The 6,263-nt window shown below is 45.4% G+C and overlaps 1 pseudogene; it reads right to left on the reverse strand.

Annotated features, from left to right (window-relative positions):
* Positions 1-577: 577 nt before the first annotated feature.
* Positions 578-1,364, reverse strand: LOC149996588 (ribosome biogenesis protein NSA2 homolog pseudogene; annotated as a pseudogene).
* Positions 1,365-6,263: the final 4,899 nt, after the last annotated feature.

Raw genomic sequence — 6,263 nt, forward strand, 5'->3', positions numbered from 1 at the left:
CACTGGTGCTCTTCGGGTGGCGTGCTCTGGGGCTGTGACCCGCAGAGTTTGCATCGCTATTTCCTGCTCCCTGGAGCTCCAAGCAGACCCCAATGCCTTGAGGTGCCCAGTGGGCAGAAGGGATGGGTTTACGTGTCAGGAAGCAAAGTTGTACAACACCCTTTAGAGCTGTCTCATCCAAGAGCCACATGTGGCTATTGAATCCTGGAAATATGGTTAGTCTGAATTGTGTGCTATACGTGCAAAACACGCAATGGATTGTGAAGGCTGAACCAAAAAAAAAAAAAAAAAGAATGCAAAATATCTCACAAAAATTTTGGTATTGATTACATGTTGAAATATTATTTTTGGACATATTGGCCTAAATAACCCTTTAACATGAACTTCGGCTGCTTCTTTTTTACTTTTCTGTAAAACTGGACCGTTTTCGTGTTTCTTACAGTAGAAGAAATAGCTCTTTGAGGGCTGCAGGCGTGGAAGCGGTGTGACAGAGCTCGGCAACATCACAGGAGAGGAGTTTGCCCGACCGGCGCGTAGTCCACCGTCATTATAAGGAGTCACATGTGTGAAACTGCTGTCAAACCAGTAAGGCTGCATTTGTGTGTCCATCGTCTTCAGGATGGTTGGTGACCTGCGACTATTTTCCCCAGATAACCTTGCCTCCTGCTGTCACCAGGTCCAACTTGCTCATGCTGCGTTCGATGGCAGTACCTTTGGTAACAACACCCGAAGTCATATAAGGCAGGAGTGAGGGATTCTCCATTACACCGAGCATTGGCAAGCAAGAGGTGTCTTTCGGTTCATGATGTGTTCAGTGGGCCTTCGTGAAACACAAGCCTGTTGGCTTAACGGGTCTTTCATATTTAGGCAGTTTTCCAGTAAAGCCACGTCCAACAAAACAGAATTTGGTAACCAGCCTCCACCACGCAGTTTCCTTTCTCTTTCCTGTTTGAATAACTTTTAGTACCTCTGTTTCTGCCTGGGCACAAACTTTGGGCAGAGGGACTTCCCATTTTTCCACTTTCTCTTTCCATTTGTTAGAAATCCTATTAGGAAGTCCCATAGCTCAGGACTGTCCCCAGCAGATACGAAGGTACGGCCCCCTGTGGAGCCTTTTCATCATTCTTTTGTTTGCTGTCTCTCTTTTCATGCTCCTTGGTGGATTTTTTTCATTTGTAATTTCTCAGCATGGTGCTGTGTATGGTAGAGCTTAGCCTTCAGACCAAACATCTTTCTTGCCTTCTGGGAATGTTCATGAGCCTCTCGACCTTCCTTCTTTCTCTTTTTCTCATGGTAATCCAGACAATATTCATAGCACCACGGTGTAACTCAATATATTTGTTTTGTGGCACGGTCACAGCCATGGGGCCGCTGGTTGCAGTCCCCCGGGCTCGAAGCTCTCTACTTTTGGGTCTCTGAGACCCATGAGCCAACTCCAAATATTCCCGTTTCTAGTTTGTCTCCCATCCTTTGAGTTGGAATCATTAAGAATTAAAATGCTAGTAAGAGGCAGAATCGGGCCTTGAACTTAGATCTTTATAACTACAAATCTAATATGCTTTCTGTTCTATCAGAGGCTCTTAACGCAGGGATCCCAGGAAACCTGTTGAAAGCATATGGGGAATTTTTATTGGGAGGGGGAAATCCATATCTTTCCTCAGATCCTCAAGGGGGTTCTTGGCCTCCGGAAGGCTGAGCTGGGGGTCTGAGGCCACAGAAGGTTGGACTGGCATTTGCCTGGTGCAATGGAGAGGAAGGAAGATGTGAGATCAGAGGAGGAAGAAGGCTTCATGCTGTTCCACTCACCCAGTTTCATTATCACTCGGAGATGACATACCCACTCCAGCATCCCATCTCCAGGGGCCTGGGGTGACAAATGACCTGTTCCACGTCCCATGTACACCTGTGGTATTTGTAGACACATTCTACGCACTGAGCGAAACTTAGAATACTGGTGGATGCTGTGGACCTGAGACCTAACAGGGTTCTTGGTAGGGTGGAGGTGTCAGAGAGGTCACAGGAATGGGGGCAGGGCTTCAATTAATGAGTCTTTTGAGCACGTGGTGATGTAGCTGTGTTGCGATCTGAAAAGGAGAGGAGAACCAGCAGAGCTCAGACTCTAGGAACGGAGTAGAAACAACTACTGGTGAATTAAATACTAAATCTGATTTTCCTTTGGACATCGGGCTACAGGCCTTCCCGGGTGTACAAGGAATGGAGATCTGAATCCCTGTTTTTATTCATTTAACAGGTATTTGTAGAGTTCTCACTGCTAACACTAGGCATGGCGCTAGGGGCTGTGTGTGAAGAGGCCCGTTCTCTATGGATGTGTTTCCACAAACAAGCCATCACAATCGAATGTGACAAGTTCTATGGCAGAAACATTATAAAGAGCCATGGGGGCCCCTCCAGAGAAAAGAATGGTTATACCTTGGGGAAGGAGAAGTACTTCCGTTGGAGGTGACATGTCAGTTCGATGAAATAAACATGTATCAAGTGCCAAGCGCTATGTTGGCATGGGGACGGACAGTGTCTAGATGCAGAATATCTGCTGTCAAGCAGCTCAAAGCCAGCCTGCAGGCCTAAAAACACAGAAATGACAACTCTCCACAACAAAGCCGCTGCGCTTGAAGGGCAGGGTCTCGTAGCGCGGGGAGCGACAAATTTTTTGTGTGTGTGTGTGTGTGTGTGTGTGTGTGTGTGTGTGTGTGTGTTCTGGAGACAGTGATGCCTGAGTTGGGTATTGGTGGATAAATCAGAATCACAGGGTCACAGGTAGAAAGAAGTGTAGATAGAGCTACGAAGGCCTTCCAATGAGAAGTAAAAACGTGTTTATAGAGCATTCACTCAAAGCCAAGCACTGTACTATATGCTCTGCAAACATGATCTCACAGAGTGACTTTCTTTTCTGCACATAATGGTCCTTTCCTAACGGCACTTGATTGCAGGTATGTCTGTCTATGTATCTATCTCATTATCTTTCATCATCTACCTATGTGTCCATATTTATTCCTGTGCTTATTAAGAAATCAGATACAAGATTTTGTTCTTTGAGGCATTCTGGTTTTCTTCTAATAAGCAGAAAGTATACTTTCAGAAGGATTAACGTATGTATTCCTACATTTGTGCAGCTGAATGATTATTGAGTGAAAAGAGAATGCCATGTTTGGAAAATGGGGATGTGATTAATATTTCAGTACCTTGAAAGGAGCTTTCTTTGGTGAGATTTTTTGTCTTGTCGTCCTAAACTGTTTACAGCGACACTCGGGCTTAAACTCCAAAGCCCTGGCTCTGTCAGAGCAGCAGTGGTTATGAACTGGGAGCTTCAGGACAACGGACAGGAGGCCGAAGAGCTGCAACAGGGGGCCCGCCAGGCATGCTCAGGAGTAGAGACTCCGCCAGGAAAGCAACGTCCACTACCGTGCCCACTGAACTGGGGCTATCTTCTGGGCTAAAACTCCCAGAGCAGTGTTTTTCCTGTGAAAATATTATTTCTTCTGTGAAAGAGAAGGACTTCAGGACTGTTCTTTCAGAAGGAAGTGGGAAGAGGGAAAAGCACGTGCGTCCATATTTAGTTATAAGAGTGGAGAGCGAGAGTATTTCCTCTTTCAACTCCATTATCTTCAGATTCTATCTGTACCTACTTGGACCGCTTTCCCTCCAGTTCCAGAGAAAGGTGTTTTCCTGTTTTGAGAAACGTTTGCTTCCCGTCTGTTCCATCGTTGGCTCTGCCTCCACCAACAACCCCGTTCTTGCTTTGTTTTCGATCTCGTCTGTATTGCTGCTTTCTGACGCGATGTGTATAGGTTTATATGTGCTCTAATCTCTCCCGTCTCCATAAGGTAAAGCTACAGGCAAACTAAATATTCTTAAACTCTGTGTTTCCTGTACCTAATATGTTTCTTTGTTCCTTTACTTTAAAAATATTTAGATACAGTTGACGTACAACATTATATTAGTTTCAGGTGTACAACATAATGACTCAATATACGAGTATGGACATGTTACAAAATGATCATCATAATCAGTGTATCTAACGTACATCATTATTATTATTTAGTGTATTCTTAGATGCATATTTTTCGTATTTTAACCTCTTCGGAATAAGGATGTGTGGTAGATTGTAATGTGACCATCGAAGTTCCCCTCATTGTGCCCATGTCCTTGGGTGGCCCCTTCCCACACAGAGTGTCGATCAGGTCCTGTGGCGTGCCGATAGAACAGCAGCAAGCATAGTGTAAGCAGAGGTTGGAAAAGCAATTGTACACTGGGGCTTGTCCCCTTTGCTAAGCCAGGAGTCACGAGATCACAGTTTGAACACACGTGAACTAGCTGACGGGACTGGCTGTGAGGAAGAGGAAATAGCCTGGCAGCCTGGCAGCCGCCAGACATGTGAGGCCATCCAGCCCCAGTGTATTCACCAGCTGACCTGCAGAGGAACTACCCAGCCCAGTGTCAACCCCAAAATCACGAATTAGTAGATGGTGGTTGTTTTAAGCCGCTAAGTTGTAAGGTGATTTGTTGTACAGCAGAAGCTCATTAATTGTCATTATAATGGGCAGCATTTATTTTCTTTCTCAGGGATACATAAAATAATGGTGCTTCTTACAACTGACTGTGATTTAGGTGGATACAGCGCATTAGCGTTCTCACTGGCAGATAAGAGAGCCAGGCATTAGAGGGCTTCTTGCCCTGGGTCTGTAACTGGGAAGGTGTGGAATTTGAATCCAAGTGGTCTGACTCCGGAGTCTTTGCTGTTAAGCTGCGCGTACCTGTCGGGCTGGAGAGGGGTGTGGTGGGGAACCCGCTGGTGAAGAAGCAGGAACAGGTTAGGAAGGACATCTCAGAAGTTCTTGTAAAGAGAGCTTTGGATTTTACTGGTTGACAATGAGATGCCAGTTGAATTGGAAGATTGGGGTACTTATCATTTGTATTTGGCATTGAATAACTCAAGTCATATCACCTCAAGACACCAGAAGTCAAGTGTTGTGGGGGTGCAGGATGAATTTTGGAAGCCCTGGCCTCATCCAGAACTATTCTGGAGCAGCAGTGCATACTGGGGGAGAGCCTGGATAGTGAGGCTGGGAGAGCTGGGGGACCTTCTTGTAAAGTTAATGAAGTCGGTGGATCAAGTACACTTAAAAAAAATAAAAGAGTGTACGAGAAGGGAGGACTAGAGCTTTATTAGAGCCACTGAAGACCACGTGATAATCATCAGTAGTTACAGAAAGGCATCCCGTTTGGTGGAAATATCTGCCTGCCTTATTGCCGGAAGCCCAAGAGGGCCGTACTAGCCAGTGTGAGCAGTAGCACAATAATAACGCTGCCAAAAGACCTGTCAACGGCAGATGCCAACAAAGCTTCATTTCCAGGGCCCCTGACTCTCAGGAGGCTCTCGTCATGTGTTCACACAGTTAATGTTTCTGCAAAGTAAGATAATCAGCTGCAGTCAGTTCGTACTGTTGCTGCTCTCTACTCCAGGTCCCTGTGGTCACCCACCACCACTGCCCGGGTAGTGCTGAGGTGGCCAGCTCACGTCTGGAACCCAGCTAAGGGGAACGAGAGCTGGGGATATATTACTTTTAAGGGGTTTCCAGTCCTGGCGTGTGTATTTCTAAACTTCCCAGTGTAGGAATGTCACCGGGACTATCCCTCCCCACTCTCTGAACTTTCCAGCGTCTGGGTGCTCAGGTCCCACAGTCACTTCTCCTTATCAGCATGTCCTAGGGCATCTGGAAGTGTGTGGGCAGTAAAAGAGAAGCCCAGATGAAAGGTGCACAGCCAGAAGCTATACTGTGGAAAATTCTTCGGATCAGCAGTCTTTCAAGATGAAACTCAATGGATTCGGTTCTCTTCAATGTCTTATCAAAACTGGGCTTATTGGGAAACTAATATAAATAACCCATGGACATGTAAGGGTGAGGATTGACTGTGGGAGAGGGGGTGGGCGGGATAGGGGAGAGCAATAGGAGAAAATGGGACAACTCTAATAGAAAACAATTTTAAAAAAAGAAAAAGAAAATGAATTAAAAAAAAATTCCATCAATCATGCATTTTCCTTCTCCTATATAGAAAATTGTGCTATAAAAAATGTCTTCTTCCCCAAAACCCATACCCCAGGCTTATCATAAGAAGAACATTAGTCAAATCCCAATAAAATTGACAGTTTACAAAATTAAGTAACCAGTACTCCTCAAAGCTGTTGAGCTCATCAAAAACAAGGATAATCTGGGAACTGTCACAGCCACAAGGAGCCTAAGGAG

Source organism: Furipterus horrens, unplaced genomic scaffold (assembly GCF_987537825.1).
Source record: "Furipterus horrens unplaced genomic scaffold, mFurHor1.1.pri manual_scaffold_12, whole genome shotgun sequence".
Taxonomy (NCBI): domain Eukaryota; kingdom Metazoa; phylum Chordata; class Mammalia; order Chiroptera; family Furipteridae; genus Furipterus; species Furipterus horrens.